General features: G+C 34.4%; 1 protein-coding gene and 1 long non-coding RNA gene across 2 annotated transcripts in view; one reads left to right on the top strand and one right to left on the bottom strand.

Annotated features, from left to right (window-relative positions):
* The window catches only part of LOC136035456 (homeotic protein ultrabithorax-like), a 156114-nt gene extending 153650 nt beyond the window's left edge, over positions 1–2464 (bottom strand). Inside the window, exon 1 of the mRNA XM_065717276.1 lies at positions 2325–2464. The gene's annotated coding sequence lies outside the window, so the exon portion shown is untranslated. The remainder of the gene's footprint in view (positions 1–2324) is intronic.
* LOC136035460 (uncharacterized) overlaps positions 1–15857 on the top strand; it is a 36171-nt gene that overhangs the window by 11550 nt on the left and 8764 nt on the right. The gene's annotated exons all lie outside the window — the stretch shown is intronic.

Here is a 15857-nt window from a genome sequence, read left to right as displayed (position 1 = left end):
TAGGGTTCCTTCGATTTTATTACACTCAGATATTAAACGCTGAACGGTTTAAACGCTCAAAACCTTCACAATTGATTCATATAAGCACTTAATGTATATTATATTACCCTATCAACATATTCCAGGTCCAAATGGTTACAAATTTGGACAAAAAATTTCTTCCACGGAGTTCCGACCCCGCAATGCTATATGTTCTTTTCTTATATGTCCGTGCAATTTCATGAACGTCATCATTCCATTCAATATATTATGTTCCTGGTAATCCTAATATTCCACCAAGGGTAATTTTTTTTGGTAAGACGTCCTTCAAGGCAACTAGCCTACTATGACGTTATTCGATGATGATTTATAATTGTGGAAGGTACAGTGATTGGCCGGGGCAAGAAGAGGTAATTAAAGCCGTAAATTTACCGTGCTTAATCCTAAAGATACATCAAAAAGTCACTGTGACTGAACAGAATGTTCAATTTTATCAGAGATTAAATATATGAAAAATAAGATTTTTAACTGCAAGTAAGGAGCGACAATAAAACTTGAAGCAAACAAAAATTATTCAGTATATGAAAGGGGTTGTCCCTTCCTCAACGCCTCGCTCTTTACGCTAAAGTTTGACTCTTTCTCACAACTCTACTTCTTAAAACAATAAAAAACTAGCGTAAAAAGAGAGGCGTTGAGGAGGAGACAACCCTTTTCATATACGGAGTAATTTAGGTTCGTTTTAAGTTTTAATGTTGCTCCTTGCTTGCAGTTAAAAACTTATTTTTTTAATTTAATTTCTGAAAGTTTTTGAATTAATAAATGTTTTGATTTGGCTCATCACACATGAATAATTAAAACAAAATTTGCATATTAATCTTTTTAGCTAATTGCCTTTTTCATATTTTCATTAAGATTCTATGACATTTAGGGGATTTTCTCCCCTTTTTTCTAAAATAAGGCAAATTTTCTCAGGCTCGTAGCTTTTGATTGGTATGAATAAACATTATGGAACTTGAATATTTAAAATCAGCAGAAAAATACGATTCTTTGATGTAAGTAATGATGTCAAAATTCCGTTTTTTAGAGTTTTGGTTACTATTGAGCCGGATCACTTCTTACGTACCTTACAAATTAACTTACGTAAAGAACTTATATATTCGTGTATTTTTATTACGTGTATTAGGTGGTTTGACTCCCCCCACCCTTGTTAATACCTTACTCTTTGCACTAAAGCTTAAATTTTTTTCTCAATTCTGTAAGAATGACCCCAGCATCTCAAAGGCCGTAGAACAAATTGTTGAAACTACTAAAAGTACTTTAGCGTAAAGGGCATGGTATTTAGGAGGAGATGAACCGCTCATATTTGAAATAATTTCTGTTCGTTTTACGTTTTAATGCTGCTCTTTACTTTCGTTGAAAAAACCTTTTTCAAATTTATTTTTTTGTTGTTTTAAATAATGCTAGAAAATCCTACGCCCCCTTCACGGAATTTCTCTTCCTCCATGACAAATTCCTCCAAGGGAAGATCCTTCCACGTAGCTCCCTCCCCTCAACCTCCCCCCAACCAAATAAATCCCCCTGAAAACGTCTGTACCAATAACCATTACTGTATGCAAACACTGGTCTAGGTTTGTAATTTGCAGCCCCTTCCCCGGGGACTGTGGGGGAGTAAGTCGTCCCCCAAGACACAGTTATTATGTTTTTTACCATGCTGAACAAAATGGCTATTTCAAAATTTTGAGCCGTTGACTTTGAGAAAAATGAGCGTGGGAGGGGGCCTAGGTGCCCTCCAATTTTCTTGGTCACTTAAAAAGGGCACTGGAACTTTCAATTGTTGTTAGAATGAGCCCTTTCACAACATTCTAGGACCACTGGGTCGATACGATCACACCTGAAAAAAAAAACACGCACTCGTGATCGGTCATCTAGCAAAAAAATACGAAGTTCCACATTTTTTAGATAAGAGTTTGAAACCTCTACAGCGAGGTTTTCTTATACGCTGAATGCGATGGTGTGATTTTTATTAAGATTCTATGACTTTTAGTGGGTGTTTTCCCCCTATTTTACAAAATAAGACAAATTTTCTGAGCTCGTATCTGTTGATTGGTATAACAAAATTTGATAAAACTTATATATTTAAAATTACCATAAAAATCTGATTCTTTTGATGTATCTATTAGTATCAAAATTCCGTTTTTTAGACTTTCGCTTACTATTGAGCCGGGTCGCTCGTTACTATGGTTGGTTACTACGAATTGTTTGAAAGAATAACTTTTCCGAAAATGAAAGGGATAATTGTAAATACAAAGGGTTTCTCTTTTTTCAAAAAGTCTAAAATGTCTTACTTGCCAAAAGCTTCAACAAATCCTTTGGAGGGAATCTGGGGATCACTTGGGCTATGGCAGGATAAGTTTGGTGGACAGGGCTGGGCTTTTTACTACGGTTGTAGAGAGATCGCTTTACTGGGCCGGCGGATCTGATCTAAAAAACGTGATAATTCTATGAAGGAAACTTGTAAAAAAAGGTGTATATACTCAATAGAAATATATATAGTTTTGTAATTCTAAAAATACGCTATTTTCGCCACTATTTTCTTCCTTCTAAAATAATTTCCTTAAAAAGTATAAGCAAATTGAGTCGCTCAACCAAATTTCAACTTGAACTAAACACAAATTTCAAGATGATATTCTTATTGCCATCTCAGTAACTTGGCTAGCATTTCTCTTGGAACAGAATCAACTCACTTCACAGGTATGGGGGATAATTCACAGTGGTGTGATTTTGTCAACATTCTGGGGGGGGGGTGTAAAGTTGAAGCCAATTTGCTCAAATCAAGTGAAAATGACTGAAAAAACTGAAAAACGAGCCATTTGGTACCATGAAAATACTATAAAAGTACTATAAAGACACTTTTTAATACTACAAGATTAAACATGTACTAGGTGCCTTGGGGAGGGGGCAAATCAAGGTCTGGGAGGGGAAATCCCCCAGCCTGCCCCATAGTAAATTACGCCCCTGGTAATTAAGAAAAAATATAATCAAAGTATAATTTATGGGGGTTTTCACGCTTTATGAAACACAAAGCTATCATCCCGGCTAAACTGCTATTCTTGAATATGAACTTTTACAAGCAGCTCACTTATCATTTTAATCACAACAGAATGTTATGAAAAACACTAACATTTTTCATTCCCGAAAAGAACCAATTCGAATTCTTGTTTTCGCATTTCATTCTAGTATTTGCTTATGCTTACTAAAAAAAAAAAAAAAAAAAAAAAAAAAAAAAAAAAAAAAAAAAAAAAAAAAAAAAACAGAAATAGAATTCCGAGCAGCATTTTATTTTTAACAACGGGTGATATTTTTGAATTCTTCGTTTTACGCTTTGCATTGGTATATTGACGTACCACCACGGTATTTTACAACATAACAACAGGCCTAAGATATATAAGATTCAGGCGACAGCAATCTGAATTACTGTGCCTTATTTAGACTCAATTCTATTTTACCTCTCTTCTTTCATTGGCTGATTTTCTATCATAATTCATAGCTTCAACCATCCCCATTGGTTCATTTCCTTATATGGCTAAATTTATCGTTTTTCGGTAATAAATCACTGTCTTGAGCCTGGTTTCGGCTGAGGGACGAACAATGAATAAATCATAGGGAGATGGAATCTATGGCATCATGCTTGAGAAAGTTCAATGGATTCAATAATTTTGATTAAGTAATATAAGATGAAAAAGAAATATAAGATGAAAAGCGAAAAGAAAATGATACTCATGACCCTAATTTTGTATATGACGTGCATTGTTTACTGACAATTCACCACAGAAAAAGTAGAGTAAAAAATTATACTACCCTGACAAAAACTGATCGTGCCATTCCTCGGTATTTATTATTATAGCTCGGTTTATATTATCGCTAGATATGAGCTCGACATTTTACCGTGTGACTACAAAACGAATTGCTAAATAAAATTAAAGACGCATAAGTAAAGTCAATAAGGAAATCCCCAAGAGATCTTACCGAGGATAATTGGAGTCTTATTGGCCTAACCTAAAATTATTAGTCACTCCTGTAAATTACTCCTTTCTAACTCCTGTAAATTTCCTTGATCACCCCTTAAAGTTCAAACTTAGGTTTAGCTACGAAATCGCTAGATATGACCTCGGCATTTTTCCTGTGTGATTTCAAAACGATCTGCTAAACAGACTTATAGTCTGTTTAAAGTCAATAAGCAAATCCCCAAGAGATCTTACCGAGGATAACTGGAGTCTTATTGGCCTAACCTAAAATTTTTGGCCACTTCCGTCGATTACTCATTTGTAGCTCCTGTAAATTTCCATGATCATCCCCTAAAGGTCATACTTAGGTTTAGCTATGGACGGGTTCCACCAAAAAGCATTATTTTGCAGACCGTCGGACCAAAAATTTCCTCAGTTTCACGTAAAGAATAATAACAGGGCGAGAATGAATTCTTGCCAAAAATTACTACCAGACTAATTGGGGACTTACTATCTTTCTATCGGCCGTGCTAAAAAAAAAAAAAGTTTGTGATTTTTAGAGTTAATCTAAGCATGGCACTTGAGAGAAATTTGTGGTAAACTTTTAGTCCATTAACTGCAGGCAACAACAGATAAGAAAAAAAAAGAATGCAGATCAAGTCTGCAGACTTGTTCAGTCATATATATAAATTGATGACCATGAGACATGCTCTTTCCAAGTATTCACTTGTTTATTAAGATCCTAGACTTGTTATGAAGACCTTTGCACACTTTGAAAAATGTTACAAATACATAAAAAGAAAAAAACTAACTATATTTCAAAAGTTCGACCGGTTGGACATCAACTTCCATTTTTCTAGCATTGCAGCAAAAGGGTACCTTTGATGAGCCCATTCAATTAGAAGGCATCACAATGCTAGAGAAAATTCTGTTTTTTACATTAAATGAGAAAAAGTAGAACTTCTACAGTATTACTTTTTTTTTACTAAAAGAGGGTATTTTGGAATAAATAGTCCTTGGTACTTACGCGTTATAGCGACCACACAAAAGAAGTGAAGTTAGGTTAAAGCTAATGAAATATACCAAAATAAGATGAAAATATTATACTTCGATTGCAAAATTATGGAAAATGCAATAGAGAATTATGGAAAGCAGGCCACCCAGAACGCATTATGTTAAATGCTTAACCTAACCACCTATAAGTCAAATATTTAATTAAAATATACCTGCAGAGTATTTTCTCTTTCTCAGACTAAGCTGATAATCTCCGAGTGGACACAGAAAACCAGTTGCATCACAGATTAAGAACCAATTGTGGTCGCTATAACATGTAAGTACCAGTCCCTTTAACATAAAATTGATCTTTAATTAGCTGATTAAATCAGTGAGAAATTTTGTTTTTGGATTTTTAATATACAGTAAAAATTTTAGAGCACAAAAAAGGATCTAGTTTACTAACGGAAACATAACTTGGACGCAAGGACATAGCAAATAATAGCAGCAGATGCTATTATGTGCAGTAACAGTCTTAGGTCGTGTGACAAACTTAAATTGAAATGGCCAGCATTGCTCTTTATACAAAAGTCAACATCCGTCATTAGCATGGTAAGGGCACCATTCCACAATAGGTTATTTAACTATTAAAAAAGAAGATGCTTCACACCGTTGGGATGACCTATATTGGGACAGCCAATTTCTGACCTAGGTTATATTAGGACAGCCAATTTTTCCCAAGTCTACTATTCTTGAAATTTAATGACGCTAAATAACTGTTTTTAGCGTCGAGGTTAATCTGATTAGTAAGTAATGGTTTGTTTTCAGTCTTGTTGTAGAAATGAACTTTTAAAAACTTGAATTTTTTTATTTCAAAGAAACAAAGTTTGGCGGTGACAGTCACCCTAGTAATGGCGTGATGTAACTTTGTCATAGTGTGAACGAATTACAATTGAACGGAATGCACGTAAGCAGCTACACATCCTCGGCTTTTCAAAATGGAAAATACCCTCTACTGGGTTGAAATCAATAAGAAAAAGAAACAACAATAAGACAAAATTAACCAATAAACCAGCGGAGCGAAAAAACTGGTTTTATCCGAATATAACCAAGAGGGTTTTTCGTTTCTGCATCTTCGCAGCATTCTATTCAAAGGTATGTTGAATCTTCTATTTGTAACTTCAGGATCTATCTTAGCATGAAAGAATGTAAAACTATATATTGTCCAGCCACAGTTTTACAACAGTTCATGGTAACGACATTTAAGTAAGGAGCGACTCGGCTATATCGTAATCAAAATTCTAAAAAACAGAATTTTGATATCAATAAATACATCAAAAGAATTGGCTTTTCATCCTGATTCCAAATATGAGCCCCCGCAGCCCCTGCGGGAAGATCAGTAAGTTATGAAATTTGTCCATGTGTACATACAGTATTTGTTACACATACAGACATTTTTCAGAGGGGGTTCTGCTGGGGTGGCTTTCTATGGAAACTATTATAAACTTTCTATGGAGAGGGAAGTTTCCGGGGGGACTGAGCTCTCCAGGGGAAATATTATACTGGGGGTAAGGAATGGTTGACAGCATCCCTCTGCGAAATTCTTTTTATTTGTCTTACTTTCTTTTTTTCTGACTTAATTTTGCCTCTGGTGATGTTCCGGGGAAATTGTTCTGGGGAAATTTTCAGTGGGTTTGGAATTGTCTTGGGAATTCTTATTTGGCGCAGGGGGGGGGGGGGTTCGGAAGGATGAATTCTCCATCAGAAAATTTTCTGCAGAATATATCATCCATGGGGGAATTTTCTGGGGAAGTAGCTTCCTGCTAGAGGGGGTGGAGATTTCTGGCGAAAATTTTCCACAGAAGGGGAGATTTCTGGAGTAATCGGAAAAACGATTAAAAATTTAAAAAGTTTTGAAATGAAAGCATGCTAAGGAAAATTATTCAGGTGGAATCGTCCACAAGAATTAGGGCGCTCAGTGAGGATGGAATGGTCCAGAGGGAATTTTACGAGGGTGGGGCATTTTACGTAGCCGGCATTTCAATGGACGAGTTTCCTGTGAGGGGACTGAATCTTTCATGGGGGAGCCAGATTTTTCTTATTATTTGAAAAACGATCAGAAGTTACATTTAAAGAAAAACGTTTATTCAACTAAAAGTCAGAAGAAAAATTAAACCACAAAGCGAACAGAAATAATTCTGTATATAAGGCGATTGCCCTCCTCCTCATTATCTTGATTTTTACGCTAAAGCTTGACTGTTTATGTTTAATTAGAACAAGAGGCTTTTTTGAAAGTGCTAAAAAATATTAGTGTAAAGAACAATGTATCTAGGAGGGGGAGATAGCCCTCTCATATAAGGAATAAATTCTGTTCGTTTTTAGTTTAATGTTGCTCCATACATTCAGTTGGGAAACCTTTCTTTTTTTCTTTTTTTATCATTATATATTTCGGGGTAACACAAAGCAAATTGACTTTTACTAATAGCAATCGAAACTCAAAGAAATTAAACTCTGACTAAGTTTTTGCATTCAAAAATTACCTTTTTGGTTCTAGACTCATTCCTCACAGAAAATCCCCCCCCCCTGTAGAACCCCATTGGAAAATTCTCCCGAGAGAATGCCCCCTAAGAAATTCCTCCACACGTAAAATTCAACAGCAACAGAAAAAGTATGGAAAAAAGAAATAATGAAGAAAATTAGATGGACAACCCCTGATAAATCCCCCCCTCTAGTAGAAAATTTCTCCCCACGTAAAATTTAACAGTCACAGAGAAAGTAAGAAAAGGAAAAATAATGACAAACATAAGGTATTTTAGAATAATTCAAGATATAGGTAGGATATGCGGTATCACCCACAGGTCACAATTATTATAATCCGGGTTGCAGCGGTAGCTAGCAACCTAGTAAGAGACGATCACGTCCCATACTAAGAAATACAATAACCCTTAAATTCTAAAAATAACGTCAGATTGAGATACAAAGTAGACTATTACAACCACCTTGTCTGAAACTTCTATACAGGAAAGGTTCAGTCTGTTGTCTTGGAAAACAAAGAAAACATAGCGTCTAGAAAAAGAAGAAAAGTGGCTTAATCTACAATATTCTGCATCGAAAGGATCTTTTTTACTCCGTTTTTTTCCACTCATCAAGCTGGGTACTGGAAAATCATAGAGAGCTTTTTAATGGCTCATCTTAAAGGGAATTGCTAAATCTATTGCCTAATTTGATGAAAAAACTGCATTTTCGTCCACTAGCTTGATGAATTACGTCATAATCATAAATTGTAACAATATACGACGTAATAAGTGAATGGAATATTTATAAACGTTTATATTTCGACAAGATAATATTAGAAATACATAATGGATCGATACAGTTCATTATAAATTACATGAAGGATTTATACTATAAATGAGAATTATGTATCCGGGTTGCAGCAGCAGCTAGCAGCCTAGTCCAGGCTACAGTGGTAGCTAGAAACCTAGTTAGAGACGAAAACACCAAAAACCCAACACCAAAAATGTAATAGCCCATAACTCCAAAACATACTGTCAGATCAAAACAAGAGGCACTCTATTAGAACCACCTTGTCCTTGTCCCAAACCCCTATATAGGAAACTTGGCACCCCTTGGCTTTAATATAGAGGAAAAAATATAAGCTTAAAAAACAAAATAAGTTGCTTGAACTACGATATCTATATATATATAAAAATAAGTTGTCTGTCTGTCTGTCGACTGCCGTCATGTCAGCATGTTGTCATGTCGTCATGAAGTTAGTTGTCGTCATGTTTTTTATGACGATGACGTCATTAAAAGTATTTAAGAAAATCGTTCAAAGACAAATTTTTAATTGTAAGAAGATCGTGGACGGAAAAATGTTTAATTGTAAAATGACTGAAGAACCTACAATGGCAACAGCCGAGGAAGCTGCTCAAAGAGTCTATGCCAAAAACTTGCGGCTGATAGAGAAAGTAAGAAAAGAAAGCGTGCCGAGGAATCACAAGAACAGCAAGAAAACAGGCTTGCGGCTGATAGAGAAAGTAAGAAAAGAAAGCGTGCCGAGGAATCACAAGATCGGCAAGAAAACAGGCTTGCGGCTAAGGAACGCAAAACCGCGCAGTTAGATGAAAATCCACCTGGAGAGCGAGAGTCAAAACATATCAAAACTGAAAATGATAACGATGATGTTTGGGTTTGGGATTTTGACTTGGATAAGGTCATCAATGCCTACCAGATTTTCATTAAAAAAACAAAGGTTCGGCGATATGTATTTCATAGTGACGCTGAAAAATAAAGAAGAAAAAGAAAACTGAAAAAAGAAAAAAGGTAAGAAACTAAAAACAAAAACGAATGTATATACAGACCGGGACACCGGGACACAAATGACGACCGGGACACCGGGACACAGGGAGTATATATAAAAATAGGTTGTCTGTCTGTCTGTCGAGTGACGTCGTGTTTGTCCGCATATGACGTCTGAATTATTTCATCATACACCAATTCTAAAACAAATGTATTCTAACTGATGTAGCTGAGTTGGTAAGGCGTTATGTTCCAGGTTCTAGGTTCAAGAGGTTCCAGGTTCGAACCTTGGCTTAAAAAAAGGTAAAAACTACAAAAAAAACTAAAAAACTAAGGAAAAAAAATAAAAAAACTAAAAAACTAAAAAAAATAAAAAAAGGTAAAAAACTACAAAACTAAAAACTAAAAAGAAAAAAACTAAAAAAAGGAAAAAACTGAAAAATGAAGGAGAAAAAGAAAACTAAAAATATATAAATAAAAATAAAAAAAAACTAAAAAAAGGTAAAAACTACAAAAAAACTAAAAAGAAAAAAAACTAAAAAAGCTAAAATAATGTAAAAACCAAAAAAACTAAAAAGAAAAAAAGGAAAAAAACTAAAAATTTATTTCATCATATACCAATTCAAAAACAAATGTATATACAGACCGGGACACCGGGACACAAATGACGACTGGGACACAGGGAATATATATAAAAGTAAGTTGTCTGTTTGTCTGTCTGTCAGTCGAGTGACGTTGAGTTTGTCTGCATAACGTCTGAATTATTTCATCATATACCAATTCAAAAACGAATGTATTCAAGCGGATGTAGCTGATTTGGTAAGGCGTTATGTCCCAGGTTTTAGGTTCAAGAGGTTCCAGGTTCGAACCTTGGCTTAAAAAAAGGTAAAAACTACAAAAAAACTAAAAACTAATAAAAAAATAGAAAAGCTAAAAAACTAAAAAAACCAAAAAGAAAAAAAACTAAAAAAAGGAAAAAAACTAAAAAAAAGGAAAAAAACTGAAAAATAAAGGAGAAAAGGAAAACTAAAAAAATATAAATAAAAATAAAAAAAAAAATAAAAAAAAGGTAAATACTACAAAAAAAACTAAAAAGAAAAAAGAAAAAAAACTAAAAAGGTAAAAAAAAGGTAAAAACCAAAAAAAAACTAAAAAGAAAAAAGGAAAAAAACTAAAAATTTATTTCATCATATAACAATCCAAAAACGAATGTATATACAGACCGGGACACTGGGACACAAATGACGAACGGGACACAGGGAATATAAATTGACGACCGGGACACTCAAAGAGAAATTACAGACTGGGACACCGGGACACAAATGACGACCGGGACACAGGGAATATAAATGACGACCGGGACACAGGGACACAACTACAACGGGGACGCCGGGGGCACAGGGGGATATATAAATGACGACGGGGACACAGGGAATGTTCGATTAGCAATCACCATCAACAAAGCTCAAGGGCAATCACTAGAATCATGAGGTATAGATCTGAATACGGATTGTTTTTCCCATGGACAATTATATGTTGCATGTTCAAAAGTCGGTAAACCTGATAATCTATTTATATGCACAGACAATGGGACAGCGAAGAATGTTGTATATTCGCAAGTTTTACGTAATTAAAAACATATATATATATATATATATATATATATATATATATATATATATATATATATATATATATATATATATATATATATATATATATATATATATATATATATATATATATATATATATATATATGTATATATATATATATATATATATATATATATATATATATATATATATATATATATATATATATATATATATATATATATATATATATATATATATATATATATATATATATATATATATATATATATATATATATATATATATATATATATATATATATATATATATATATATATATATATATATATATATATATATATATATATATATATATATATATATATATATATATATATATATATATCTATATTCACAGGTGGGACACAGGGACACAACTACAATGGCGCGTAACTAATATGGCGCGTAATAACTTACGCGCGCGGGGATGCTTTGGGGGTGCGCGAAGCGCCCCCACCAACTAGGTGTTGGGGTGGCACGAAGCGCCACCCCAACAGCTAGTTCTGTATATATGACATCTTTTTTTCTTTTTCTTCCTCCACAGCTAGTGGGGTACTGGAAGATCATAGACAGCTGTTTAATGGCCCATTTTGAAGCAAATTGTTCCATCTGGTGAAAAACAATTGATTCGAAACGCCGCAGTTTTTTTCAACACTGTAGTAGCAAATATTACAAGCATCATGTTGTATACGAAGATCAAAATATAATTTTTAACATTATAAAAAACATATAAATATAATTGTATAAAATGTAGTAATTTTTTGGGGTTTTAAGAAAAGATGTGGTTTGTCAGTTGAAAGTAAAATAATTCTTGTAAATTTTAAACAAAATAATTTCGTTTCATCTTTCAGTTAAAAGTTATATATATCACCTGGATCCGTGTTAGAGCAGTAGCTAGCAACCTAGTAAGAGACGATCAACCCCAATACAAAGAAATGTAATAGCCCATAGCTATTGAAAATAGTCTGAGATAAAAAAAAAAACGTACTGTTAGAACCGACTTGTCGAAAACCCTTATATAGGAAACTTACCATCCCTTGTCTTCAATAACGAGGAAATAATGATTCAAGGTTAAAAGTGCGCTGTAATTATTTTCTTAATAGAGTTTTTCTTATTATTTTCTGAAAGATTGTTTTAAAATGAGAATATAACTGACCCAAATTTCCCCTAATATTCAGGGTGTAGTTGATTTTGTCATAAAACCAAAAAAGTTTAATGACCCCTGTTGTCTTATAGTATTTATTAAATTTAAAAAAATCTTTTTCAACTGATAGTAAGTCTAAGTCTTTTCAACTGATAGTAAGGAGCTGCATCAAAACTTAAAATGAACATAAATTATTACGTATATGAGGGGGGATGCACCCTCCTTGATACCTCAATCTTTACGCTAATTTTTTTCAAAACATTTAAAAAGCTTATTATTCTAATTAAACCGCCCTTTTGTTTCAGATACCGTTCTTAAAGAATTGGTACAAAAAGTCAAACTATAGTCCGTAGAGAGCGAGGAACTTTCTCAGGGAAAGTTCAATCCCCCCCCCCTAGAAACTCCCCTCCCCATGGAAAATTCTCCCCTTAAAAAATCTCCCTAGAGAGAAATTCAGCCCCTCTCCCACCTGAAATATGTATGCATACTTCCTAATCAAACAGTTCGTGGTAACGAACTGTGGTAAGGACCGACCCGGCTCAATAGTAAATGAAACGCTAAAAAACAGAATTTTGATGCTATGAGATACATCAAAAGAATCGAATTTTTATGCTGATTCTAAATATATAAGCTTCATTAAATTTAGTCTTTGTCATCAAAAGTTACGAGCCTGAGAAAATTTGCTTTATTTTGGAAAATAGGAGGAGACATCCCCTAAAAGTCATAGAATCTTAACGAAAATCACACCATCGCATTCGGCATATCAGAGAACCCTATATCAAAAAGTTCAACCTCCTATCTACAAAAATGTCGAATTTCGTATTTTTTGCCAGAAGACAAATCACGGGTACGTGTTTATTTGTTTGTTTGTTTTTCTTTTTCCCAGGGGTCATCATATCGACCAAGTGGTCCTAGAGTGTCGCAAGAGGGCTCATTCTAATTGAAATGAAAAGCTCTAGTGCACTTTTTAAGTGACCAAAAATTGGAGGGCACCTAGGCCCCCTCCCACGCTCATTTCTTCCCAAAAAAAGTCAACGGATCAAAATTTTGAGATAGCCATTTTGTTCCGCATAGTCGAAAACCATAATGTCTATGTCTTTGGGAATGACTTACTACCCCACAATCCCTGGGGGTGGGGCTGCAAGTTACAAACTTTGACCAGTGTTTACATATAGTAATGGTTATTGCGAAGTGTACAGACGTTTTCAGGGGGATTTTTTTGATTTGGGGGTGGGGTTGAGGGGAGCGGGCTATGTGGGAGGATCTTTCCTTGGAGGAATATGTCATGGGGGAAGAAAAATTCAATGAAAAGGGCGCAGGATTTTCAAGCATTACTATAAAAAAACAATGAAAAAATAAACATGAAAACGGTTTTTCAATTGAAAGTAAGGAGTAGCATTGAAACTTAAAACGAACAGAGATTATTACGCATATGAGGGGTTCTAAAAATACTTTAGCATAAAGAGCGAGGTATTTAGGAGGAGATAAATACCTCGCTCTTTATGCTAAAGTATTTTTAGTAATTTCAACTATTTATTCAACGGCCTTTTTGATTCAGGGGTCATTCTTAAAGAATTGGGACAAAACTTAAGATTTAGTGTATAGAGCGAGGTATTAATGAGGGTACAAAACCCCTCGTATACATAATAAAAATATAAGAATAGAAAAGTTTGTTACGTAAGTTAATTCTTAAGTTACGCATATTTTTTACTAATAAAAACGTTCGTTAAAATTTAAAAGTTCTAATTGCCTTTTTAAGTAGCCGAAAAATTTGAACTTTTTTTTGCCATAAGGAAGATCAGGAATCTTTGTTAATTTGTTGGTTTTTTTTTCGGAGGTGATCACATCAAACCAGTAGTCCTAAAATACCAGCTCATTCGAACGGATATCCAAAGTGCTAGTGTCCTTTTTAAGTGAACAAAATTATCGGAGGGTGACTAGCCCTTTTCTCATCTTTTTCCTCAAAATCATCCTATCAAACTGTTGAGATAGCTATTTTTTTCAGCATAGTTGAAAAGCCTAATATCTATGCCTCTGGAGGTAATATGACACCCCTAAAGTCCCTGGGGAAAGGTCTTTAAGCTATAAAATTTGCCTATTGTTTACTCATAGTATTATTAAATAAAAAAAACTAGTTTTTTTAGCTGAAAGTAAGGAGCGACATTAAAACTTAAAACGAACAGAAACTACTCCGTATATGAAATGGGTTGTCCCCTCCTCAACGCCTCGCTCTTTACGCTAAAGCTTTTAATTGTCTTAAAAACTAGAATTGTGGCAAAGAGTCAAACCGTAGCGTAAAGAGCGGGGGATTGCGGAGGGGACAGCCCATTTCATATACGGAGTAATTTCTGTTCGTTTTGTTTTAATGTCGCTCCTTACTTTCAGTTAAAAAAACTAGTTTTTTTTTATTTAATTTCTGAACGTTTTTGAATTAATACATTTTTGATTTTGGCTCTCCGCACATAAATTATTAAAATGAAATTTGTATATTAATTCTTTTTTTGGCTAAATGGCTTTCTCTTAGTTTTGATCACATTTCTGCAGATGGGAGCTTAAAACTTCTGCAAAAAGGTTCTCGGATGCACTGTATCTTATGATCTCTTGACTTTTATTGGGTGTTTCCCTTATTCGAAAATAGGAAGATTTATTCAGGCTCTTAGCTTTTAGTTAGCTCTTAGCTTTAGCTTTTAGCCCTTTCTACTTGAAGTGGGTGAGAAAAAGTTTTTTGGCACTTTTCTGGCCCTTTTGTTGGGCTGCATCATGTGGGGACACAATGTTTTTCTTTTATTAACCTTTTGGAGTGGGATCCCCTTAGCCCAAGGTTTGATGTAAGTGTCAGGCCAATCGAAAACACTCTGTTCTTTTTTTTTTTTTTAGCTTCCTCTGTTAGAGGAGGGACCATTTTCAAAAGGACGAATTCTTTGAACAATTTGTGTACATTAGTTTCCTTGGCCCAAGGACATGTGGCAATAAGATTCCATTCATCAGGAAAAAAAAGTTTTGCAGCAGCAAAAAATAAAGAATAAAACAAAAATATAAAATAAATACTAAAGGATATTTTGCATCACATAGTCTATCGAAATTTGGGATATAGGTGGATTATTTCCATCATCTTTTTTCCATTTTTTTCCTTCAGTATTTTTGTTTGTCGTACTCCTTTTTGTGGTTGCTCAGTTTTACATTCGATTGGAATTTCTCAGTGGGAAAATTTTCCAGAGGTGAGATTTTCCATGAGGAAAACTATGTGGGTATAGCCATTTGCGATAAACATTTAGTTCAAAGTAGTCCAAAGGATGGCTAGGCCTCTGGGGTTGACATACGCCCTAATAGCCTCCAGGGCAAGAGATGTAAGCTATGCAAGTTGCCCATTATTTACATATAATTTTTTTTTTTGTTGGGAAAAGAGAGGATGTTTGATCATGGGTCTTTAAAAAGACTTATGACATTAGGGCGAAGTTTAAGGAAACATCGACAGTGATGTCAAAAAATCAGATACACGGTGTGCATACTGGTTGCCAGACAGGGATTTCAGCAATATCTAAGGAACAGCTGAGGATATTAAGTAGAAACTCTCATGGTATATTTAGTGAGATGTTGAACGGTAATTGCAGGGCAACCAGCTCCTTGTCCTCGGTAGAAGCCCCCATCCCTTAGCACTGATCGAAATCATGAAAAAGTATTTTTGTCCAAAATAGTCAAAAGATCTGTTAACCATGCTTCCAGGGATGCCAAGCCCCCCACAGCCCCAGAGGAAGGATTATAAATTTTGCGATTTAT

Source organism: Artemia franciscana, chromosome 14, assembly GCF_032884065.1.
Source record: "Artemia franciscana chromosome 14, ASM3288406v1, whole genome shotgun sequence".
Lineage (NCBI taxonomy): Eukaryota > Metazoa > Arthropoda > Branchiopoda > Anostraca > Artemiidae > Artemia > Artemia franciscana.
This window is presented reverse-complemented; position numbering and strand designations above follow the sequence as displayed.